Here is a 27,714-nt window from a genome sequence, read left to right as displayed (position 1 = left end):
ACATCCTCGAGAGGAGGAGCCACATCCTCGAGAGGAGGAGTCACATCCTCGAGAGGAGGAGATACATCCTCAAGAGGAGGACCTACATCCTCGAGGAGACCGTAGCTACTTTTTGTATTTTGCTTTGACATGTATTGCTTTACGTTACTTATTGTATTCTAAAATGTACTTACATACAAATTAATACAATGAGTAGCCGCATTTTTCTTCAATAATGTGCCTTTTGATTTATGTTTGATTGTGTGTTTTGATTACCTCCTTTTTGATATGATGACAAAAAGGGGGAGAAATATGTATAAAATATGTAAAAGGGGGAGAAATATGTATAGGGGAGAAATATGTATAAAATATGTAAAAGGGGAAAAAATATGCATAAAATATGTAAAAGGAATCAATGAAAATCAATAAAAAGATAAACTCTTAAAACACACAAATTCGTTCTTAGTGGATTCGGTACCTCGAGGCTCATTATCTCTCTTTTGGGGCTCCTAATGGAGTAATCTCCAGAATCTATTCAAGGGATATTCGGAGATTAGCTGAATCCTACTCAAGAACAAATTGACAGATTTTCCCTCTAAAAACCAAAAAATTCAGTTCAAAAACTTCAAAGCATTAAAAGGAAATTCAAAGAATCAAAACATAGTAGAATACATATGTTGAGGGGGAGAATCTGAATTTTAATCAAGCAAAATCATTAATGACATATAAGCCAAACAATTGATTGTATAATATGAAGGCTTATATAATTCCAAATGAAAGGGGGAGCTTTAACTCCGAAATTTATTGTTTCACTCCTTTCAAGCTTGGATAAATTGAATTACCAGACATTTGAATTCATTTATGGATTTTATTTCATTGTTTATTGTGCAATTCACTTTACATATACTCAGTGTTTTGTCATCATCAAAAAGGGGGAGATTGTGGAGTGATTGATTAAAACCCTATTTGATTTTGATGAGATCAAAGCAATTGAGTATATTTCTTGTTTACTAATGAATTTAATTAAGTGTTTCAGTGAAAATCTTGTCTAAGTGTCTCAAGATTTGGTTCATAATTTTTGGATAAGTTAAGAAGTCAGCTTGAACCAAAGTCTGAGACTCGAGTCGACTCCAGAGTATCACGAGTCGACTCCAAGCGTATCAAGTTCACTGGCACGGGCTCGAGTCGACTCCAGATCAGTACGAGTCGACTCCGACTGAGAACAGACAGAAGAACAGAAAGCTTCAACTCAGAACCTGTCAACGAGTCGACTCCCAAAGTGCGCGAGTCGACTCCAATGTTCACCGAGTCGACTCCAGGATAGTAAGAGTCGACTCTCAGAGGAACACAAGAAAAAGACAGAGAGCAATTTTCGGACTATGAGATTCGAGTCGACTCCCGCAATATGCGAGTCGACTCCAAGACTCCGCGACCATCAACAGATAGAAGACCAAGTTACTGCCTCTGAGATTCGAGTCGACTCCCAGACAGCTCGAGTCGACTCCAAGACAGCTTCACATCAAAAAGGCAGAAGACCAAGTTTCGGAAACTGAGAGCCGAGTCGACTCCGAGGAAGTTCGAGTCGACTCCAAGACTGGACGAGCCAAAAGACAGAGAATCGGGAGTTCGGGCTCTGAGATTCGAGTCGACTCCCAGGACAGTCGAGTCGACTCGAGTGGATCAAATTCAAAATTGGATCCACGGACTTCAGTGGATGAGCCGACTCCGAAATTGCCAAGTCAGCTCCAGAAGTTGGCGAGTCGACTCCAGGTCAAGACGAGTCGACTCCCAGTCGTGAAGGCAACTTTAATTCAAATTTGGAACAGTTGCCGAGTCGACTCCGGAAAAGCTTGAGTCGACTCCCGCTACAGCCGAGTCGACTCGTAATCGCGCGAGTCGACTCTAACCCACCAACGGACACATTGTCAGGCTGCGCAGAGTGTGCAGAACGGGCAGAAAAAGCTCTCTAACGGCTAGTTTTCGTGGGGGTTGGTTTAAATAGCCACAGAAGACTGTAGCAAGGCAGGGAAGAACCATTCCACTCCAACTAATCAAGCATTCAAGCTCTGCAACGTGTTCTTCAACGAAAAAGAGGAAGATCTGCATTTACTGCATCCACCTACATCTTCCCAACAATTAAAGCCTTCTCCTCCTGCATTCAAGTCGACTACTCACTCAAGAGGAGACCAGAAGTTTAAAAAGCTATTCCTCTTCTCCAACCTAAAAGCGTTTGAGGCTTCTTAACTTCATTTATTGTTCATATTGTCTTTTATCTGCTTTTGAGAAGCTGTATTTTTCTGTTTCTTCTTTTTATTTACACATTGTATTTGCTTGGTTCAATCGAGGGATTGAATCAAGGGGATTGAGGTTGGTTGGTGAGCCGAGTGTAAAACCAACGTGTGTAAGGGTTCGATTGTGATCCCGAGAAAACAATCGGGGTGGTTCTAGTCGGTGAGCCTGGGAAAACCGACCGAGTTCGTTGTGAGCTCGTAAAACAACAAGTTTGGTTGTGAGCTTGGAAAACAACCGGCTGTAATCCAAGGGGGTTATAGTGAATTCCCAAGTGAGACTTGGGGAGTGGACGTAGGAGCAAGGGTTAGCTCCGAACCACTATAAAACTTGGTGTTTGTGATTGCGTGTCTCTATTCTTCTTCCTTTCATATCACTCACAGCACATAGTAATTAATTAAATAACTTACATTATTTTTAATTACTTATCCACATCGTTTTAAATACCCAAATTATTTTAAAACCCAATTCACCCCCCCTCTTGGGTTGTCTATCTGGGCAACAATAACAATGGGCATCTTTTTCATTCATATTGTGTATGCGTCTATGAATTGTCCAAAAAATTAATAAAATGATGATTCATATTCTCAAGAGTTGAGAATTTGAGCCATGTGCTATTGGTGATTAATTTCTAAATGCTCCTGATTGATAGATCATCACGAGAACGGTGATTGATCTGATGAGATTAGTGCATAAATCACTATCCTTTTGGATGGACGAGTCTCGAGTCCATAGTGTAGGGACATTGAAGTGATAGTGCAGGTGTTTGTTAGAGAACAAAGGTACTGAGCGTAACCAAAGCAAGAAGTCATTTGGATATCTATCCGCTCGTCAGTGACTTACTTGATGTTGCAGCAGTATGATTGGTCCTTTGACCTATAGTGCTTCCGCTATTAACAGTGAGGTTGCTGTAGTTTGATTGTACATATACATGGTCTCTAGCCATATGAGTTCTTGTGGTGCAGATTGGCCGCAGTAGGTTTGTGGAGTGATTGAGTATTCCCTAATTGATTTTGATGAGCCCAAAGCATTTGAGTATGCCTTATGTTGTTCTAATGAATTCAATCTAGTATTTCAGGTAAATCTTTATGAATTTCTGTCTAAGTGCTTTAAGCTTTGATTCAGGGTATTCTGGTTAAGTATTGAACTCTATTTGAACCAAAGTCTGCATCACGAGTCGACTCCTGAACTTTACGAGTCGACTCCGGAACACTTGAAGTTTCTGGCACAAGCTTGAGTCGACTCTGGGACTCTCCAAGTCGACTTCGATCGAGAACAGATAGAAAGACAGAACGATGAATTTTAGACCCTGTTAGCAAGTCGACTCCAAAAGGTTGTGAGTCGACTTCGATGCTTGGCAAGTCGACTCCAGATGGTCCCGAGTCGACTCCATGGAAAAGCTGACAAAAAGACAGAACGTTAGTTTTTGAGACCCTGTCAGCGAGCCGACTCGCGAAGACTTCGAGTCGTCTCCCACATCAGCTGAGTCGATTCTCAGTTTGTCTGAGTCGACTCTAGAGGAAAGCAGTTTGAAAGGCAGAGATTCAGTTTCGGAGACCCTGTGAACGAGTCAACTCCAAGTGTTCCAGAGTCGACCCCCAAATTAGTCGAGTCGACTCCAACAAGGCCCGAGTTGACTCCGAGGCAGATCAGTTTAAAAGACAGAGAATCAATTTTTCAGTCTCTGAGAACGAGACATCTTCCGAAGATCTCGAGTCGACTCTCAAGACAGCCGAGTCGACTCCAAGTAAACCCGAGTCGACTCGAGGAAGAAAAACAGAAAGTTGGATTTCTGGAACCCTGAGAATGAGCCGACCCCTAAGTGCCCGAGTCATCTCCAGCTGTTGGCGAGTCAACTCCAGTTTGGTCCTAGTCGACCCTAGAATGAGGCATGCACTTTATTCAAATATAGAACAGTGGGCAAGTCGTCTCCAGTAAAGCGCGAGTCGACTCTAGTAACAGACGAGTCAACTCCAGATCGCGTGAGTCGACTCCGATCCCAACGGATACATTATCAGATTGTGCAGACGGATCAGAACAGCTCCAAATTACTCTCTATCGGTTATTTTTCGAAGAAAATCACTTAAATAGCTAGAGTGAACATGTTGCCCAAGGTGACAAGCCAAGAGGGGGGGGGGGGTGAATTGGTTTCTTTTAATTTTAATTATCTTACTTGTGTTAAATGATGAGTTAGTAAACTTAAACAACTCACAATACAAACAACAAGAAATATAGTGGTTCGGTGCTCTCCTTAGCACCTACGTCCACTCCCCAAGCGACCCCTTGGGAATTCACTATAATCTCGCGGATTACAGTTGGATTGTTTTCCGGGCTCACAATCCAAAAACCTTTACACTTTGGTTTTCCGGGTTCACCAAAAATCTATGTTGGTTTTACGGGCTCACCAACGAACCTATGTTGGTTTTTCGGGCTCACCAACGAACCTTTACAATTTAGTTTTCCGGGTTCACCAATTAACCTATTCCGTTGGTTTTGCGGGCTAACCAACCAACCTTTACAAGTAGTTTAATAAATAAAGGAAGAAGATTTAAACTCCTAGATGAGCAAATAAAACAATGTAATCTACAAAGAAGAGTTTAGAAGGTATTTATCGCTTGTAGTGACTTCTCTCTTCTTTGTCAAGGATGCTTCACTCTTCAAGGGAGGATGGAGCTCTTGATGACTCTTTGAATCTGCTCAACCCCTTTCTTTGATTCTTGAATGAAGTACTTGGATGAAGAAGATTAGGACACTTTCTCTTTCTTGTGTACTCTTTGATATTCTTTGGAAAGGATATTCTATCTGATGAATAGTGCCACTTTAAATAGTTTTCTACATCCATTGGACAAGCCCCAATGGTTAGAATTCAAAAGCTAGCCGTTACTCACTTTTGGAAGGATAAAAAGTACTTCTGCAGAACTAGCCGTTATGCTTCTGCCCGTGTTTGGGTCGGCTCAACCTGTCCTTGGGTCGACCCAACTTTCACTTGGGTCGACTCAAACTTTCCTTGGGTCGACCCTCTCAGAAACACAGAAACTTGCAATTCAGCCTTCCTTCACTTGGGTCGACCCAACCTTTCTTTGGGTCGACTCAAGGTTCAGTTGGGTCGACTCAACTTCTTCTTGGGTCGACCCTAACAGGGTTTCCAGAGAACCTTTTCTGTTTTCTGTTCTGTCTTGCCTTTGGGTCGACCTACTCAGGGTTTGGGTCGACTCAAGCTTGGGTCGACTCAACTTTATCTTGGGTCGACCCTCTCAGTAAATCCAGAGAACCATTTTCTGAGTTGTTTGAGAATCTTGATGTTTGGGTCGACTCATGCTTTCCTTGGGTCGACCCAACTCACTGTTCATCTGTGCCATTTTTGCAGAAGTGTGCCAAATGCTTTCTTGATGTGCCGGGGTCGACCCAATCATCCTTTGGGTCGACTCAATCCACACTTTGCTGCATCTCAAGGTTAGATTCATTCATATAAACAATGAAATGTATCTATATCAATTTATACAAATATACTGAGAGTAATAGACTTATAAATAAAGTATCGATTTAACTTATAACATACTCTAGATAATTGCTTATTAATCATCAAAATAACACTATCATCCTCAATCTCCCCCTTTTTGATGATTACAAAATAAAGAGTATGAGCCTATTGATACTTATCTTAAAATTAATTTTAAAAGGGCTTAACTTGCTGAAATTCAGCTTTTCAAAATATAAGAGTGAAGTCTCCCCCTATATCATTCAAATGTTACCAATTTGACTTTTTGAATTGCTCCCCCTTTCATTTATAATTCTTTAAAGATGAAACTCCAAAAATTTGAGTTAAAACATGAGTTTCAGATTATGTATCGAGGTGTGAAAGGTGCGTGCCAAATTCTGAAATTCTATGTGCCAAATTCTGAAATTTGATAGAAATATTTGATTTGATCATTTTCATTGTTACAAATTGCTCCCCCTTGAATGTATATGATTTTCAATTTGTTTTACAAGTTATTTCTCTTTCTTTCTTTACTTCTCCTCTTATTGCTCTATCTTTACTTCTCCCCCTATTACTCTTTCTTTACTTCTCCCCCTTTTTGCTATCATCAAATAGGTGCATGGGAAAAGACACAAAAAAAAAATAACAAATATTCAAACTTCATTGATCAAAATAGGAACATTTTAGTACATTCATGTCAAAAACAAAAGCAAATACAATGTTCCTCAGTCAAAGTTTAAAGATACATGATAAACACAAAATACATATGAGAACTAGATATCTAGCCTAGGCTCTAAACAGAAATGCTAATATCAGCCTAGGGAGTATCTAATGGCTGGGATCTAGTCCTCATCCTCCTAGTGTATGTGGCGAGGGGAGGTCGAGCCTGGTGAGACTGTGTCTGGCGTGGAGCACGACAAGCTGGATGACTCTGTGCCGAAATCTCTGACTCAGCAGCCTGTGGCACAGATGGTCCATGGGTCTCTCTCTCCGGAGTGCTCCTATCTGCTGCCTCAGATCACTTATCTCAGCAGACATGATGTCCAGTCGGCTCGTCAGCCCATCAGTAATAGTCCTCGCCTGAGCTGACATACTATCTAATCTGCTCGTCAGCCCGTCAGTGATAGTCCTCGCCTGAGCTGACATGATCTCAGTCATCCTACTCCAGAACTCATCTGTATCTCTCGGAGGAACAGATGACGATGGTCCAGCCTCCGAAGGTGCAGTAGGATGATCCATATGCTCCTCATCCTCAGGGATAGGGTCTGCATGATCTGGTGCATCACCCTCTGGTGCCTCACCCTGAATCCCTGCTCCAGTATTAATCCACTGCCCGTTCACTTTCTCATATCCCATATGTATAAGTGTCCGTGCAGTGTATGTGTCAGTATGAAGCAGACTCCTGGATGCCTCTCCCTCGACAGATATACCGTGCTGTCGAAAAATCAACGTGAGTATCATACCATAAGGTAGTGATACTCTGGAGTTGCAGATTACTTTCCTCATCTGCTTCAGTATCATGGCCGGGAGATTCAGGGGAATACCCTGAATAATATACTCCATCACTACTAGATCTCGCTCTGTGATGAGATCGAATCTTCCGCTCTGATGAGAGCACAAAAGTGCGATCTAAGTACCAATTAACTTAGCCTAATGCTAGCAAAATAATGATAAATAATAGACGTTAACATTTGCATGATTAATATTTTATCCTTAGCATTTATTATAATTTTTAACATTATTTTATATAAATTCATCTAAAAAGGATGCATCCTTCCAACTGCAGAATAGAGTCTATGACTCTTCTTTCGCGCACCCAAGCGACTCCCCAAATTCCGCAATGCAACTCCAGATTCCAGCCGTCCGTAAGCTAGGATCTGTGATCTGATCCCCGCACCCAATCCTAGCATTCCGTGATCAACATCCAGCTCCTCTCGCAATGATCTCCCAATCCAAGCTCTCGTGCCCAATCTCAGGCGTCCAAAGTCTTCATCGCGTTCGTCATCATCCCGTATCCACGGCGTCCGCCCGAAACCCGTGATCAGAAGCCGCATCCCATGCTTCCGCCCGTATCAGCCCTCGAGATCTCCCAAGCTCCCAGCGGTCGTCCGGAAGAGATCACGCTCCTCCACCAATTCCGCTTCACCTCCAAGCCTCAACCCGCGTCTGCCTCTTTCCCTCAAATCAGCCTCCGTGATCCATTCTCGCATCCAATTCCCAGCCGTCCGCCTCCTCCACAGCGTCTGCATGAGCCCGTGATCAGCGCCTCCCAGCAGCCCGCTTCTTCCTCCGTTCCAGCCATTCAAGAGCGTCTCGGCACCATCCGCCCGCGATCACTCCCAGCGTCCACCCGAAACCATGATTTCGTGCTACCGGACTCGCATCAGGCGCCCCATTCGCCCGTGATCCCAGCATCCTGATCATCGCCCGAGATGCAGCCCTTCCGTTGATCTCCATCGCGTGCAAAGGGGGGATCGAATGCTATCTATATATTTCCCTCGGCTGATGATGAAAAGGGGGTTCCGGTTCCCACACAAAAAAACAGAGGAGAGAAGGGACTCGGTTTTTCAAAAGAGAAAAGAGGAAGAACAGGGGATCCGGCGGCTGCAGTTGAGGGAAAAGAGAAGAAGGAAACAGGGTATGCCCTGTTTCCAAAAAGAAAAAGAGAAAAAAAAGGGAGTGAGAAAGGGAGAGATGTTGATGTTTGTAATGGCTTGCTAATTCCCTTGGCAAAGGGTGATGGATGAACCCTTGTCATGTTGTTTTCATCAAGTACACTCTAAACTTTAAATTTTAATTGTTTTATATCCATTGGTATGTTTTGGGTTCTTGCATATTTATTTATTAGATAGATCTTGTATGGTTTATATTTATTGATGCATGGATTGTTTCGATGCTTGATTTGTCGTAGACGTAACCGGCACGATAAATACTTGGATGTTTAATTCATGTTTTCAGATTTTATATTCCATGATTAGGACTACCCTATCATATTAATCCTTAATCAAGAATCGCCAAGTTTATTTGATGAAAGTAATATTGTCAAGGAGGATTCCGGATCCCTAGCCTTCTCTATATTCTTGAACTCTGTTTAGTTATCTATTAATCCTCTGCTTTTAACTTTTGAAAATCAACTGAAAATTACATCTAAAAATTACGCTAATAATCTATAGATCGTTCCCTGAGGAATCGACCTCGGACTCCCGAGTTATATTACTTGTGCGATTCTCCTGCACTTGGGAGAGCAATTTTTCGAAAGCACCAAGTTTTTGGCGCCGTTGCCGGGGAACGGCTGAGTTATTAGTATAATTTTAGATTTAATTTTTACCTTAGTAGTTAGTATTTTTCTTTTTTTAAAAAAAAAATTGCATCTTTACTACTATTTTTAATTCCCTGCACAGTTGGCATCAAACTCCGATATCATAGAAATTAGCCGTCTGATTTGACTCAAATTTGGTCAGCTAGTGCAAGACACATTGTTAGATAATCTGAACGGTCTGGTTGACATTCTGACATTTTTAAGACCATCAGATTAATACGAAACCTTGCTGCTTTCTACTTTAAATTTTCTGCATTTATTTTTTTTAGAATCAGAATTATATTGTTATTATATCTCATTAACCCTTGTTGCTAATTAAAAATTGAAGAAAAGAAACCTTAAGAACAGATCAAGGGTGATTATTCAAAAAAAAAAAGAGGGAAATATTTTGCATGCTAAAGTGGAATAGGGACGACACTGGTCGATTAAGTCGTACAACTTTAGATCATCCCTTAGGACATACCCCTGAAATTCCTTCGCAATATCTCACACCTTGTGAGATGGCTGATTTAAATGAAGATGCGGAGAGTCACCACAATCGAGAACGAGAACCCCATGTTATGACTCTAAGACAATACGTACAACCGGCTAGGACTAGTCAGCCTTCATGCATAATTTTTCCTGATAATGTAGGACATTTTGACATCAAACCCGGGGTAATCCAATTGCTGCCCAAGTTCCACGGGTTAGAGTCCGAGAGTCCGTATCTTCATTTAAAAGATTTTGAAGAATTGAGCATTACATTTAGAGTGCCAAACGTCACCGAGGATGTCCTCAAGTTGACATTGTTCCCTTTCTCTCTAAAAGATAAGGCCAAAACATGGCTAAACTCGTTGCGACCTAGATCAATAAGAACTTGGCAAGATATGCAGAGAGAATTTTTAAAGAAGTTCTTTCCCACACAAAGGACCAACTTTTTAAAAAGACATATCAGCAATTTCCAACAAAAAGATAATGAAATATTTTATGAATGTTGGGAAAGATTTAAAGACCTTCTTCTCTCATGCCCTCATCACGGATTCGAAACTTGGAGAACCATTAGCTTCTTTTATGAAGGTTTATCTCCACAGTTGAAACAGTTTGTAGAGACCATGTGCAATGGTAGATTCTTAGAAAAACAACCTGATGAGGCATGGGAGTATTTGGATTCCCTTGCGGAGACTGCCCAACTTTGGGATAACGGGGATAGAAATAACAAGTCTTTGCCTAAGCCTACTAGCTCTGTACAGGGAGGCCTTTACAACCTCAGAACTGAGGATGATCTTCATGCTAAAATGGCAGCCCTCACTAGGAAGGTAGAAGAAATTGAGTTTAGGAAGGTTGAGCCTGTCAAGACTATAGAGCTTAGAAACGAGTGTTGTGGTATCTGCGATATGTCGGGTCATACTACTACTGATTGTCCCACCATACCGGCATTCAAAGAAGTCTTGCACGATCAAGCAAATACTATGAACTCCTACCAAAAGCCTTATAACGATCCATACTCGAATACCTATAACCCTGGTTGGAAGAATCATCCAAACTTTAGGTGGAGAAACGATCATCCTCAACAGTCACACCATTCAGCTCCTCCACCTGCACATCCTACTTATGCACCATCACCTTCTCAAAAGCCAAATATCGAGGATACCTTGCAATCCATACAAACTTTTCTACAAGGTCAAGCTAATATCAATGCTCAAAATACTCGAAATTTTGAAGACATAAGGAACCAATTGTCAATGTTGACTACCGTCCTAAGTACCCAAGAGAAAGGTAAGCTTCCAGCTCAACCCCAACCTAACCCACAAGTGCACGGTAGTAATAATACGGCTCCTTCTAGTTCGCATACAGAGCATGCAAAGAGTATCATGACTTTGCGTAATGGGAAAGTCATTGATCAAACCGTCCAATTGAGACCGCAAGTCACTTCTAATTCTAATGCTCCCAAAGTCGATGAAAGGGACAAAGAAGAAGTTGAGGTCCCAACTTCTACCAAGAAAGTTGAATGTCCTTTTCCTCCACCTTTTCCACAACGGTTAAAGCCGTTGCAAAAGCTCGAACCTAATTCTGAAATTCTTGAGCTTTTTAAACAAGTAAAGATCAACATACCTCTTCTTGATGCAATCAAACAAGTACCCTCATATGCCAAATTTTTGAAGGACTTGTGTACTGTCAAACGCCGATTAAATGTTAAGAAGAAGGCATTTTTAACTAAAAATGTGAGTGCTATTTTGCAGCACAACATTCTTCCTAAATTTAAGGATCCAGGTTGCCCAACCATCTCATGCATCATAGGCAACTTTAGGATAGAGCGAGCATTGTTAGATTTAGGGGCGAGTGTGAATTTGTTGCCATATTCTGTATATGAGCAACTTGGTTTAGGTGAGTTGAAGCCAACCTCCGTCACTTTGCAATTAGCTGACAGGTCAGTTAAAATTCCAAGGGAGATTATCGAGGATGTATTAGTCCAAGTAGACAAGTTCTACTTTCCTATCGATTTTATTGTATTGGGCACACATCCGGCTTCGAACTCACAGTCTCAGATTCCGATCATTTTAGGACGTCCATTCCTTGCAACTTCTAATGCATTGATTAATTGTAGGAATGGCGTCATGAAGCTTTCTTTCGGTAATATGACCTTAGAACTGAACATTTTTAATGTATGCAAACAACCCAATAATTCCGAAGAGAGTAAGGAGGTTGATTGGGTTGAAACCATCGCAGAAGAATATTTGTTAGCTAAAGCAATTAACGACCCATCCAATGATAGCTTAATTGATTGGTGTCCTAATGGAACCGATGACGATGATTTGTCAGTCACACCTATTGTGGATAATCTGGATATCAAGATGGTCAATGGGTGGAGACCAAAAGTAGGAGAATTTGAGAGGTTGTCGCCTCGAGAGATGAAAATAGTACCATCCCGTGAGCAAGCACCCCAGCTCGAATTGAAACCCTTACCAAAGGAACTTAAGTATGCTTTTCTTGGACCCGAAGATACTTTTCCTGTAATCATCTCGTCTGGACTTGATCATAACCAAGAAGGAAAATTAATTGATGTTTTAAAGAATCATAAAGGAGCCTTAGGGTGGTCTATTGCCGATTTGAAGGGAATTAGCCCCTTAATTTGCACGCACCGGATATATTTGAAGGATAATGCCAAAACCACAAGGCAAATGCAACGAAGGTTAAATCCTACAATGAGAGATGTGGTTAAGGCAGAAGTCCTCAAGTTGCTTGACGTGGGTATTATTTACCCAATTTCCGACAGCAAGTGGGTAAGCCCTACTCAAGTCATTCCTAAGAAATCGGGTTTGACGGTAGTAGAAAATGAACAAGGTGAACTAGTTCCAACTCGTGTCCCGACGAGTTGGCGCATGTGTGTTGACTACCGAAAGCTGAATTTGGTCACACGAAAGGATCACTTTCCTCTACCCTTCCTAGACCAAGTGTTGGAGAGAGTTGCAGGGCATGATTTCTATTGTTTTCTCGATGGCTATTCGGGATATTATCAAATTGAAATTTCACCGGAAGATCAAGAGAAGACTACCTTCACTTGTCTTTTTGGCACATTTGCTTTCCGACGAATGCCATTCGGGTTGTGTAATGCACCTGCAACATTCTAAAGATGCATGCTCAGCATCTTTGAAGACATGAACGAGAAATTTTTGGAAGTGTTCATGGACGACTTCTCCGTTTTTGGCGACACATTTGATGATTGCCTGTCACATTTACAAGCTGTCTTAGCTCGATGTATGGAAAAGAATTTGATACTGAATTGGGAGAAATGCCACTTCATGGTGCCAAAGGGAATTGTCTTAGGACATATTGTTTCATCGAAGGGCATGGAAGTAGATAGAGCTAAGACTGATTTAATTGCTAAGCTACCTGCACCCAAGACGGTTAGAGATGTTAGATCATTTTTGGGTCACGCCGGATTTTATAGGAGATTCATCAAGAACTTTAGTGTCGTAGCTCGACCATTATGTAACCTCCTATCCCTTGATACATCGTTCAATTGGACTGAAACTTGCCAAGATGCATTCGAGAAGTTAAAGTCTATGCTTAGCACTGCACCCATCGTTCGACCACCCGATTGGTCATTACCTTTTGAGATTATGTGCGACGCTAGCGACTATGCGATAGGAGCTGTCCTAGGACAACGCAAGGATAATAAGCCATATGTTATTTACTATGCAAGCAAAATCTTAAACGATGCTCAAATGAATTACACTACCACCGAGAAGGAATTGCTTGCAGTAGTATTTGCCTTAGATAAATTTCGCTCTTATATCCTTGGTGCTCCTATTGTTATCTTCACGGACCATGCGGCACTAAAATATTTGTTGGATAAGAAAGAGGCCAAACCACGCTTAATACGATGGATACTTCTACTCCAAGAATTTGACATCACTATCAAAGATAAAAAAGGAGTAGAGAATGTGGTTGCTGACCATTTATCACGATTAGTTTTTCATGATTCAGTGCCACAATTTTCCATCAAGGACTCATTCCCTGAAGAGCAGTTGTTTGCACTTTCTAGTATACCATGGTATGCAGATATTGTAAATTTTCTTGTTACAAGCCGGATGCCGGAACATTGGGGGTCGACAGATAGAAAAATTTTCTTGCGCGAAGTAAAAAATTATTACTATGACGAACCCTATTTATTTAAATATTGCAATGATCAAATCTTTAGACGATGCATACCGGATCATGATATACAAAGCGTACTTTCTTTCTGCCACACTGATGCTTGCGGTGGATACTTTGCCTCTAAGAAAACTGTTGCAAAGGTCTTGCAATGTGGTTTCTATTGGCCTACTATGTTCAAAGATGCCCACGAGTTCTGCAGGACATGTGATCCATGTCAACGTATTGAAAGTCTAACTCGTAGGCAAATGATGCCTCTTCAACCCATTACTATTATCGAAATTTTCGATTGTTGGGGCATCGATTTTATGGGCCCATTTCCACCATCTTTTGGATATGAGTACATTTTAGTCGGTGTCGAATATGTGTCCAAATGGGTAGAAGCTGTTGCTTGTAAGACCAATGATCACAAACCCGTCCTGAAGTTTTTTAAAAAAAATATTTTTTCACGATTTGGGATGCCTAAGGTCATAATTAGTGATGGTGGAAAACACTTTTGTAATAAGCCTTTTGAGACATTATTAAAAAAGTATGGCGTCACCCACAAAGTTGCTACCCCATATCACCCGCAAACTAGTGGCCAAGTAGAATTAGCCAATAGGGAGATCAAGCGTATTTTAGAGAAAACGGTGAACCCATCACGAAAAGATTGGTCCTTGAAACTATCAGATGCATTATGGGCCTATCGTACGGCATACAAAACCATTCTTGGCATGTCTCCCTACCGGCTAGTCTATGGAAAAGCGTGTCATCTGCCTGTAGAAATAGAACATAAATCGTATTGGACAATTAGAAAATTAAATTTTGATTTACAAGATGCCGGTCTAGCTAGAAAATTGCAATTAAACGAGCTTAATGAGATTCACAGAGATGCTTATGACAATGCTAAAATTTGCAAAGAACGAATGAAGATCTTACATAATAAATCAATTTTAAAAAAATCTTTTGAACCTTTGCAAAAAGTTCTTTTATATGATTCCTGCTTACATCTGTTTCCTGGTAAGTTGCGATCGAGATGGACAGGTCCTTACATTATAAAAACTGTTTTTCCACATGGGGCGGTTGAGATTGAGAATCCACGGGATGGTAGAATTTTTAAGGTAAATGGACACAGACTTAAACTTTTTCTTGAGAATTTTGCAGATGAAGAAGACTCCTTTTTCTTGGGGGAGCCTTCTTATGACTGAACATGAAGGCAAAGGTATGTGTACATTAGTTAGGATTATTTTTCTAGTTTTGTAGGTTTTATTTTCTGGATATCAACAGCTCAAGGTATTCCTCTTCTCTCCAATATTATTTTCTCTACTGTCTTTCATTATAATTTTCTTGAACATTGAGGACAATGCAATGTTTAAGTTGGGGGGAGGGAAGTATTTTGCAAAAAAAAAAAAAAAAAAAGTTTTTGCATTCTTTTCTAAGCAAATGCACATGTATTTTCATATTGAGTTTGTGCAACTATTAAGGCAAGGAATACATGCGTACTATGACTGATTAGAGACCTATTATTAGATCCCCGCACATGTATTTAATGATTATAGGAAGGCCTCAGGAGTTCACATTTGTTTAATGCATTTTTATTAAGCCATATCTGTAAAAGAAGTACGAGTATCCTTGTCCATACTATAAGGTTCTTGATTTGGTTTTCACATAAAGATAGAGGTTGAATACCCCGGCTAGATCATCTAAGTGCCTTATGTTCCGATCTTGGTTGACCTATAGTCACGTTGCAGTCACATTATACGGTTCAGTTTACCTTCTCTATTTTGAAAATAAATAAATAAATAAATAAATAAATGAGGAGATGACAAGTCTAACCTCGTGGCGTAGTTTGGTTCGAGTAATTAAGCCCGAGGGGTGTTTTCACCTAATGCCTTGAGCCAACTGGATCAAGAGTCATTGGCCGAAAACTCGCTACATGGACCTTGCTAGAGCCTAAGGGGGTTGGACTATTGTAATCACCATATGTGTTTAAAAAAAAAAAAAAAAAAAAAACATGAATAGGGTTGGTCGGGCTGAACCCAGTGACATGTGGTAATGGCTGGTTTGACTCCATTGTATTGGACCTTTGTGTACTTTGGATATTTAGTTGGGATTGATAGCTCTTTTTTTACATACGAACCATTCTTGACGAATGTAGACAACATGTGATATTCTGAAAATTTGATAGATCAGGTTCTAATAAACTGTAGTAAACACTTGCGAACTTGAGTAGTGCACCTAAAATTCAAGCGGTACCATGTTATGGTGGAGGTATTAGTGCTCTAAGAAAGTCATTCTGTTTATGCATACTACACTTTAGTATTCCCCTTTGCTTTGATAGTTGCCAAGCTTAAGAAAAATATATATATCACATGTGTATTGACTTAGATTTCATTGTATATCATTTTATGAATGATGTTTGTGGGTAACATTACTGCAAACCCTCACGAGACAACACTCGTCCACTAGGATAACCTAGGGGTTTAACGGCTTGTTGCACGTGCTAAGTGCAATCGTGATGCCCTACGAAAGTGGGTACATATCTTAGTTTTATGTCTTTAGCTTTAATAAAAAGTCCAAGAATTAACCAACACTTTTTGTACTCTCATGTTATTATTTACTCTGAATTGCTAGAGACTAGCAATAAGCAAGTTGGGGGATATGATGAGAGCACAAAAGTGCGATCTAAGTACCAATTAACTTAGCCTAATGCTAGCAAAATAATGATAAATAATAGATGTTAACATTTGCATGATTAATATTTTATCCTTAGCATTTATTATAATTTTTAACATTATTTTATATAAATTCATCTAAAAAGGATGCATCCTTCCAACTGCAGAATAGAGTCTATGACTCTTCTTTCGCGCACCCAAGCGACTCCCCAAATTCCGCAATGCAACTCCAGATTCCAGCCGTCCGTGAGCTAGGATCTGTGATCTGATCCCCGCACCCAATCCTAGCATCCCGTGATCAACATCCAGCTCCTCTCGCAATGATCTCCCAATCCAAGCTCCCGTGCCCAATCTCAGGCATCCAAAGTCTTCATCGCGTTCGTCATCATCCCGTATCCACGGCGTCCGCCCGAAACCCGTGATCAGAAGCCGCATCCCATGCTTCCGCCCGTATCAGCCCCCGAGATCTCCCAAGCTCCCAGCGGTCGTCCGGAAGAGATCACGCTCCTCCACCAATTCCGCTTCACCTCCAAGCCTCAACCCGCGTCTGCCTCTTTCCCTCAAATCAGCCTCCGTGATCCATTCTCGCATCCAATTCCCAGCCGTCCGCCTCCTCCACAGCATCTGCACGAGCCCGTGATCAGCGCCTCCCAGCAGCCCGCTTCTTCCTCCGTTCCAGCCATTCAAGAGCGTCTCGGCACCATCCGCCCGCGATCACTCCCAGCGTCCGCCCGAAACCATGATTTCGTGCTACCGGACTCGCATCAGGCGCCCCATTCGCCCGTGATCCCAGCATCCTGATCATCGCCCGAGATGCAGCCCTTCCGTTGATCTCCATCGCGTGCAAAGGGGGGATCGAATGCTATCTATATATTTCCCTCGGCTGATGATGAAAAGGGGGTTCCGGTTCCCACACAAAAAAACAGAGGAGAGAAGGGACTCGGTTTTTCAAAAGAGAAAAGAGGAAGAACAGGGGATCCGGCGGCTGCAGTTGAGGGAAAAGAGAAGAAGGAAACAGGGTATGCCCTGTTTCCAAAAAGAAAAAGAGAAAAAAAAGGGAGTGAGAAAGGGAGAGATGTTGATGTTTGTAATGGCTTGCTAATTCCCTTGGCAAAGGGTGATGGATGAACCCTTGTCATGTTGTTTTCATCAAGTACACTCTAAACTTTAAATTTTAATTGTTTTATATCCATTGGTATGTTTTGGGTTCTTGCATATTTATTTATTAGATAGATCTTGTATGGTTTATATTTATTGATGCATGGATTGTTTCGATGCTTGATTTGTCGTAGACGTAACCGGCACGATAAATACTTGGATGTTTAATTCATGTTTTCAGATTTTATATTCCATGATTAGGACTACCCTATCATATTAATCCTTAATCAAGAATCGCCAAGTTTATTTGATGAAAGTAATATTGTCAAGGAGGATTCCGGATCCCTAGCCTTCTCTATATTCTTGAACTCTGTTTAGTTATCTATTAATCCTCTGCTTTTAACTTTTGAAAATCAACTGAAAATTACATCTAAAAATTACGCTAATAATCTATAGATCGTTCCCTGAGGAATCGACCTCGGACTCCCGAGTTATATTACTTGTGCGATTCTCCTGCACTTGGGAGAGCAGTTTTATTTTTGCACCACGCTCTTTGGAAATAAAATTCTATTTATGATACTGAGCAATAATCTCATTTCAGCAGATAAAGAGCTTGCTATTACCTTTTCTGAGAAGTCAAAGTCCTCATTTTCCATAATCAACTGCAGAGCTCTCATCTTGTTTTCTGGCTTTTCCGGAGTGGCTCCTTCGCAGGGAAGATGAAGTAGCTCACTCAAACTTTCCTCGGAAACTCGAACCCTAACTCCTCGAACTTCCGAAATAAGCCCTCCCATTCCAGTTTTAAGGAAGGCATAGAACTCCCGAACTAATCCAGGGTAGATCATCATATCTAGGGAGCAAAGATACTCCCAACCTTGCCTTTGGATCCATTCCCTCAACCGGAACCCTTCTTGATCAAAGAACTCGGAATGGATCCTTCTCCTCGTTGTAACTGGTCTCCCCGCAAATCTTGCAAGTATAACTGAGGGGGAAGGAGGAGGAGGTGGCTCTGCACGTGCCTCACATTGTGGAGACACTGTAGATGGCTCCGTAGGTTGCCTTCCTCACGTTGGATCCGTGAGACTCTTCCGGATCTCTTGGCTACGGCTCTGTTGGGTCCCATTTCTCCAAGATCTTAAGGTAATCTACTGTTTGGAGATGTTTGGAGAATTTTAGAGAGTGGGGAATAGAGTATTCAGAAGAGGACAAGGGCAAACAGTGCCCTAATAGAGCTCTCGGGTCCCCCTTTTAACAGTGGGGTCCCGACGTTGGGTCGACTCAAGAAATTTCTTGGGTCGACTCAACATTGGGTCGACCCTATTCTGGGTTGGGTCGACCCAAGTGCAGAATTTTTCTTTTCTCTTCCTTTTTGCTTCTAAAAATTTTCCTTGCTTCCAATCCTTATAAATTCTTTCTGGGACAATGATACATGAGTAAGGAATCTATAGATGACAAGTTTGACTCATGTTTCATGGATTTTTAGAAATTGGAGGAATGTATCATGAGACTACTTGCTCCCTTTTATATTTCTTCAATAAAAAGGATCACATATGCCTAATTCCCTCCTTAGCGTGCAAAATCTATCTTCACTCAATGGTTTTGTGAATATGTCGGCTAATTGTTTTTCAGTGCATATATGCTCAATACATATGTTTCCATTTTGCACATGATCCCTAATAAAATGATATCGTATTTCTATGTGTTTGGCTTTAGAATGCTGAACCGGATTTTTAGTAAGATTGATGGCACTAGTATTATCACACTTAATAGGAATATTATCTAGCTTAACTCCATAGTCCTCTAGTTGTTGCTTAAGCCATAGTACTTGAGCACAACAACTACCAGCAGCTATATATTCAGCTTCAGCTGTTGACAGTGCCACTGAATTCTGCTTTTTGCTAAACCATGATACTAAGTTGTTTCCTAAGAATTGACATGTGCCACTTGTGCTTTTCCTATCTAATTTGCATCCAGCAAAATCAGCATCTGAGTATGCAAGCAAATCTAGACAAGAGTCTCTAGAGTACCATAATTCAATATTTATAGTTCCTCTTAAATATCTAAGGATTCTTTTAACAGCACTTAGATGTGATTCCTTAGGATCTGATTGGTATCTAGCACATATTCCTACACTAAATACGATGTCTGGTCTACTAGCTGTAAGGTAGAGCAAGGATCCAATTAGTCCTCTATAAAACTTAATATCAATACTCTTCTCTTTTTCATCTTTGTCTAGCTTACTAGTGGGATTCATTGGAGTGCCTACTCCCTTATGATTTTCATTCCCAAACTTCTTTAGTATTTCCTTTGTATACTTAGTTTGATGAATGAAGATTCCTTCTTTAGTTTGTTTGATTTGTAATCCTAGAAAGAAACTTAGTTCTCCCATCAAATTCATTTCGAATTCTCCATGCATTAAATCAGCAAATTCTTTGCAAAGAGTATCATTTGTGGCACCAAAGATTATGTCATCTACATATATTTGTACCACTAATTGATTTTTGTCCTTTCTTTTGAGAAATAGTGTTTTATCTATATTTCCTCTACTAAAGTCATTATTAAGCAGAAATTTGCTTAATCGATCATACCAAGCCCTAGGTGCTTGTTTTAATCCATATAATGCCTTATGTAGTCTAAACACATGATTTGACAATTCATGATTCTCAAAACCAGGAGGTTGCTCTACATATACTTCCTCCTCTATTAAACCATTTAAGAATGCACTTTTTACATCCATTTGATACAATTTGAAATCCATGAAACATGCAAATGCTAGAAGTAATCTAATAGCCTCTAATCTTGCTACAGGAGCAAATGTTTCATCAAAATCTATTCCTTCTTCTTGATTGTATCCCTTAGCTACAAGTCTCGCCTTATTTCTTATAACTAACCCATTTTCATCTAATTTATTTCTAAATATCCATTTTGTTCCAATTACTGAGTTATGCTTTGGTCTTTCAGTTAATGTCCATACATTACTTCTTTTGAATTGATTTAATTCATCTTGCATGGCATTTATCCAATTAGTATCTTTTTCAGCTTCTTCATAAGTCTTAGGTTCTAATTGTGAAACAAAAGCAAGATAATCATTTAAGTTTCTAAGAGATGATCGAGTTCTTACCCCTTGAGATGGATCACCAATGATTAAGTCTTTAGGGTGTCCATATGCATACCTCCATTTCTTTGGCAAGCTTTGGGATTGTGGTGGCACGCAATCATCTCCCTTATCTTGAATTGGCACGTCATCAATATTCAACTTTTCAAAGTCGATAATTCCTGTATCATCATCAACAATATTTTCTTTCCTAGCAGACTCACTATCAGACTCATCAAATATAATATTGACTGACTCTTCCACTACTAGAGTTCTTTTATTGAATACTCTGTATGCCCCGCTAGATGTGGAGTATCCTAAGAAGATACCTTCATCTGACTTGGCATCAAATTTACTTAGATCCTCCTTGCCATTGTTTAAGATGAAACATCTACATCCAAATACTTTAAGATATTTAGCAGTTGGTTTCTTATTCTTCCAAAGTTCATAAGGAGTTTTCTTGGTTATTGGTCGTATTAAAACTCGATTTAGAATATGGCAAGCAGTGCTTATAGCTTCAGCCCAAAAGTACTTTGGAAGATTTGACTCACACAACATCGTGCGTGCCATTTCTGCCAATGTCCTATTTTTCCTTTCAACAACCCCATTTTGTTGAGGCATTCTAGGTGCTGAAAATTGATGTGAAATACCATTTTTAGTACAAAATTCTTCAAAGTGTTGATTTTCAAATTCAGTACCATGATCACTTCGAATTGCTACTAAGGTGAGTTTCTTTTCATTTATGATATTATTATATAGTTTCAAGAATTCTGAAAATGCTTCATTCTTATGTGCCAAAAATGAAACCCATGTATATCTTGAAAAATCATCAACAATAACTAGTCCATACTTCTTTCCTCCTAGACTCGCAGTTCTAGTGGGTCCAAATAAATTCATATGTATGAGTTCAAAAGGCCTAGTTGTTGATACTATATTCTTTGATTTGAAAGATGATTTAGTTTGTTTTTCCAATGAACATGGTCCACAGATTTTGTCCTTTTCAAAAATCAATTTTGGCACATCCTTTATTAATTCCTTCTTGACTAGTTTTGAGATTAATTCCATACTAGCATGTCCTAGTCTACGATGCCAAAGCCAACTTGTTTCATTTTTCTTTTCTTCATTAGTAATTAAGCATAATCCATTTTTTTTACCTAAATCATGAAGATCTACCAAGTAAATATTTCTTTGCCTTTGTCCTACAAGTACAATGCTATTATCTTTAGGATTTGTGATTATGCATACAGATGCTTCAAATGTGACTTTAAACCCTTTATCACAAAATTGACTTATGCTAAGCAGATTATGTTTCAATCCCTTAACTAATAGGACATTTTCTATAAAAATAGATGGAGTAATGAAAATTTTACCCTTTCCAATGATATGCCCTTTACCATTGTCTCCACAGGTTACTACTCCACCCTTCTTTGATTCCAAGGTGACAAATTGATCTACGTCACCGGTCATGTGTCTTGAACAGCCGCTATCTAGATACCATCGTTTTTTCACTTTATCAGCTGCAAGACACCCCTGTAATCAAGATCAAGAAAGAGCTTTAGGTACCCAAACTATGTTGGGTCCTTTAGGGTTAGTACTTAATGTTCCTTTTGGAACCCAAACTTTCTTGAATTTAATCTTTTGATTATTACTTAATTTGTTTTGACTGAACTTTCTATAGTTACATTCATATGCTCTATATCCTAATTTATTGCAGCAATGACAAGTAATATTTTACTTTTAGCTTTTACAAAAATGTTCTTTAAGAATTTTTGTTTCCTATTTGTTTTATATCCTAATCCAGCCTTATCATATACAGCTTTTTGACTATCAAGAATCATATTTAATTTGATAGAGCTAAGTGTAAATTTATCTACCAAGAATTTATATTTTTCAGCATCTTCTTTTAACTTGATGTTTTCGGCAATTAGATTCTTGGTTTCATTTGTAAGTTTCCTACTTAATGTTTCATAGTTATGAGACAGTTTTAACTTATCTTGGATAAGAGATTGATTTTCTTCTTTTAGAATTTTATTTTTATTGATTAGTTTCTTATGTTCTTCCATGAGTTCTAAGAATGCATCATGCAATTCATCAATAGTAAAATCACAGTCAAGTTCAGAATCTACCTCATCGTCATTGGCCATATGACACATTTGGGCCGTCTCTTGATGATCTTCCTCTTCCGAACTTGACTCCTCACTTTCACTCCATTCAGCCATGAAGTTCTTCTTTTTCAGTTTTCTTGCCGTCCATTTCAAATCTGGGCAATCTATCTTATAATGCCCGGGTTTGTTACACTCATAGCAAATAGGAGTTTCTTTTTCCTTTTCTTTGTCCTTACCCTTTTCTTTGCTTGAGCTACCTTTGAGGAAGGATTTCTTTCTATAAAATCTATTCTTACCTCTCATAAATTTTCTGAATTTTCTTCCAAGCATAGCCATCCCTTCTTCATCAAATTCATCATCATCATCTGAATCTTCCGATTCAGTTTGTTGTTTAGGGGTGGTAGTCTTTAGGGCAATGAGCTTTCTTCTCTTAACCTCATCTTCCGAATTTTGCCTCATTGTCAACTCATGGGTCATGAGTGATCCTAGAAGCTCCTCTAATTGCAGTGTGTTGAGGTCCTTAGCTTCTTGAATTGCGGTTACCTTGGCCTCCCAAATTCTTGGTAGAGACCTGAGAATTTTTCGCACCAATTCAGAGTTAGTGTAAGACTTTCCTAAACTCTTAAGCCCATTTATAATGTCTGTAAAACGAGTAAACATATCAGTTATGGACTCAGTAGATTCCATTTTAAACAATTCATACTTGTGTACTAATATGTATATCTTTGACTCCTTAACTTGATTGGTCCCTTCATGAGTGACCTCAAGTTTGTCCAAAATTTCTTTAGCAGAGATGCAAGTAGATATTCTATTAAATTCACTTACATCTAATGAGCAATAAAGTACATTTATAGCTTTAGCATTTAACTGTGCCAATCTTCTATCACTTTCATTCCAATCCATTTCTGGTTTGGGTATGATAGTGCCCTCTATATTAAGTGTGGGTGTGTGAGGTCCTCTAGTAATGATGTACCATAATTCATAATCTGAAGCTTGAATGAATATCCTCATCCTAGCTTTCCAATATGTGTAGTTTGTGCCATTAAATAGAGGTGGTCTATTTGTGGATTGCCCCTCACTCATAGAACATCCCACTTGGGTTGTCATGATCTTTAACTCTTGATTGTGAGATCAATGAGTACTATTGGAGCACCTTGCTCTGATACCACTTGTTGCGCAAGGTGACAAGCCAAGAGGGGGGGGGGGGGTGAATTGGTTTCTTTTAATTTTAATTATCTTACTTGTGTTAAATGATGAGTTAGTAAACTTAAACAACTCACAATACAAACAACAAGAAATATAGTGGTTCGGTGCTTTCCTTAGCACCTACGTCCACTCCCCAAGCGACCCCTTGGGAATTCACTATAATCCCGCGGATTACAGTTGGATTGTTTTCCGGGCTCACAATCCAAAAACCTTTACACTTTGGTTTTTCGGATTCACCAAAAACCTATGTTGGTTTTACGGGCTCACCAACGAACCTATGTTGGTTTTACGGGCTCACCAACGAACCTATGTTGGTTTTTCGGGCTCACCAACGAACCTTTACAATTTGGTTTTCCGGGTTCACCAATCAACCTATTTCGTTGGTTTTGCGGGCTAACCAACCAACCTTTACAAGTAGTTTAACAAATAAAGGAAGAAGATTTAAACTCTTAGATGAGCAAATAAAACAATGTAATCTACAAAGAAGAGTTTAGAAGGTATTTATCGCTTGTAGTAACTTCTCTCTTCTTTGTCAAGGATGCTTCACTCTTCAAGGAAGGATGGAGCTCTTGATGACTCTTTGAATCTGCTCAACCCCTTTCTTTGATTCTTGAATGAAGTACTTGGATGAAGAAGATTAGGGCACTTTCTCTTTCTTGTGTACTCTTTGATATTCTTTGGAAAGGATATTCTATCTGATGAATAGTGCCACTTTAAATAGTTTCCTACATCCATTGGACAAGCCCCAATGGTTAGAATTCAAAAACTAGCCGTTACTCACTTTTGGAAGGACAAAAAGTACTTCTGCAGAACTAGCCGTTATGCTTCTGCCCGTGTTTGGGTCGGCTCAACCTGTCCTTGGGTCGACCCAACTTTCACTTAGGTCGACTCAAACTTTCCTTGGGTCGACCCTCTCAGAAACACAGAAACTTGCAATTCAGTCTTCCTTCACTTGGGTCGACCCAACCTTTCTTTGGGTCGACTCAAGGTTCAGTTGGGTCGACTCAACTTCTTCTTGGGTCGACCCTAACAGGGTTTCCAAAGAACCTTTTCTGTCTTGCCTTTGGGTCGACCCACTCAGGGTTTGGGTCGACCCACTCAGGGTTTGGGTCGACTCAAGCTTGGGTCGACTCAACTTTATCTTGGGTCGACCCTCTCAGTAAATCCAGAGAACCATTTTCTGAGTTGTTTGAGGATCTTGATGTTTGGGTCGACTCATGCTTTCCTTGGGTCGACCCAACTCACTGTTCATCTGTGCCATTTTTGCAGAAGTGTGCCAAATGCTTTCTTGATGTGCCGGGGTCGACCCAATCATCCTTTGGGTCGACTCAATCCACACTTTGCTGCATCTCAAGGTTAGATTCATTCATATAAACAATGAAATGTATCTATATCAATTTATGCAAATATACTGAGAGTAATAGACTTATAAATGAAGTATCGATTTAACTTATAACATACTCTAGATAATTGCTTGTTAATCATCAAAATAACACTATCATCCTCAGAACAGTAGTAGACGACAAGAGAGTTATTCCATTTGAGCATTAAAAGTTTTGAACCACCAAGAGCTTTCGTAGAGTAAATCCAGACAAAAAAAGGGAAAAGTGCATTCAACTCAAACCAAAAAGGATTCCTTCGCATTCAAAGCTCTACCTACTGTCTTACATCCTCCAGCTCATTCAAGAGGAGACTTAGAAATCGAGAAACCCCCACTTCCTCATCTTAAATTTGTTTGAGGGCTTCTAACTCAATCTTGTTTATATTGTTTCATATTTGCTTTTTAGAAGCTTTTCTTGTGAACTTGAAACTCTTATTTTTGTACTTGATTCAATCAGGAGATTGAATCAAGGATTGTAAGGTTTGTTGGTGAGCCAAAGTAAAACTAACGATGTAAGGTTGTGGTTGATGAACCAGAAAAAATTAACTAGGTTTGATTGTGAATCCGGAAAAACAATCGAGTGGTTCTAGTCGGTGAGCCAGTCAAAACCGACCGAGTTCGTTGTGACCTCGTGAAAACAACAAGTTACATTATGAGCTTGCAAAACAACCTGCTGTAATCCTAGAGGTTATAGTGAACTTCCAAGTGCGGCTTGGGAAGTGGAGGTAGGAGCAAGAGTTAGCTCTGAACCACTATAAACCTTTCTGTGTTTGTATTGGACCTTGTCTCTTTCTCTCTCTTCACTCATTGCATCTATTGATCTAACTAATATACTTGTAATAGATTTAGTTAATCACTCACCTTATTTTAATTGGTCAATAATTAATTAAAACCCAATTCACCCTCCCTCTTGGGTTGTCTCCTTGGGCAACAAGTGGTATCAGAGCAGGTGCTTTCATATCGATTAGTGTTCCAATCTTTACGAAGAGTAAAAGATTAAGATGACAACTCCATTTGGATCTTCCCTTAGTGAAGGGCAATCCACTAATAGGCCACCATTTCTCAATGGTACAAATTATACCTATTGGAAGGCTAGGATGAAAATCTTCATCCAAGCCCAAGTCTATGATGTATGAAGCATCATAGTAAATGGACCACACATTCCAACACACACGATAGATAATGTGTCCATTCCCAAGCTTGAAAAAGATTGGGATGAATTTGATAGAAGAAAAGTACAACTTAATGCTAAGGCAATGAACGTACTATATTGTGCCTTAGACCCAAATGAATTTCATAGAATCTCTACTTGTATTTCTGCAAAAGAGATATGGGATAGACTTGAAGTGACCCACGAGGGCACAAATCAAGTCAAAGAATCCAAAATCAACATGCTAGTTCATAAATATGAGCTATTTAAAATGGAATCTAATGAAACTATTATTTGCATGTTCACCAGATTTACTGATATTGTCAACGGCCTAAAAAGGCTTGGCAAAAGTTATACTAACAGTGATCTTGTCAGGAAGATTCTTCGTTGTCTACCAAGATCATGGAAAGCCAAGGTCACGGCAATCAAGAAGCAAAAGACTTGAATACGCTGCCACTTGAGGAGCTTCTTGGATCTCTAATGACGCATGAGCTCACGAAGAAACAACACAGGGAAGAAGAATAAGGATAAGAAAAAGGTAATCAATCTTACATTCATAAAACTGATAAATTGATTAAGGATAAGGACTCTATTATCAAAAAAAATTTAGACCATAAAACAAGCAACCAATTGCTAACTCAAAAAACTGATACTTTAAATAAAGATAAAGAAAGATTAACTAAGAAAATTTCTAAACTTAAAAACAGTAATCATACTTTAAAAGATAATTTAATTAATAATGTTAAATCATTGAATGAAGAAAACTTGAAATTAACTAAAAAACTTGACAAATATAAACCTATTGTTGAGAAGTTTACCTATAGCTCTGAAAAACTAGAAATGATTCTTAATAGTCAAAGAGCTGTGTTTAATAGAGCCAGGTTAGGGTATAAGCTTAAGAACAAACAAAAATTTCTTAAAAACTTCTTTGTAAAAGCTGGTGAAAGTAAAGCTAAAGACGTAACCTATTTTTGTTACGATAGAATAGGACATAAAGCTAATGTATGCAACTATAGAAAAAAGAAGCTAAAAGAAAGATTAAAAAGGTTTGGGTTCCAAAAGGAACTAACATAGCTAACCTAGAAGGATCCAAGAAAACTTGGGTACCTAAGACTACTTGATTTCTTTGTGTATAGGAGTGTCTTGCGGCCAAGCTCAATAAACACTGTTGGTACTTAGATAGTGGCTGCTCTGTTGGAAATTGTATCCTAAATGTCAATCGTCAGCATATTGATGATTGAATTTTATAAATGAATTGACAAATTAATAAAGTATTATTTGGCATTATTCATCATTTCATTTTCAAATGAACTCTTATATGATGAA

General features: G+C 39.5%; 1 non-coding gene across 1 annotated transcript; it reads right to left on the bottom strand.

Moving 5' to 3' along the window:
• Window positions 1-9,977: 9,977 nt before the first annotated feature.
• LOC120106351 lies at window positions 9,978-10,086 on the bottom strand. Its single transcript, XR_005508524.1, has one exon. It is a non-coding gene; the product is annotated as a small nucleolar RNA R71 (small nucleolar RNA).
• Between the last annotated feature and the right edge of the window lie 17,628 nt (window positions 10,087-27,714).

The sequence above is a fragment of the Phoenix dactylifera genome, unplaced genomic scaffold, assembly GCF_009389715.1.
Source record: "Phoenix dactylifera cultivar Barhee BC4 unplaced genomic scaffold, palm_55x_up_171113_PBpolish2nd_filt_p 000533F, whole genome shotgun sequence".
NCBI classification, from domain to species: domain Eukaryota; kingdom Viridiplantae; phylum Streptophyta; class Magnoliopsida; order Arecales; family Arecaceae; genus Phoenix; species Phoenix dactylifera.
This window is presented reverse-complemented; position numbering and strand designations above follow the sequence as displayed.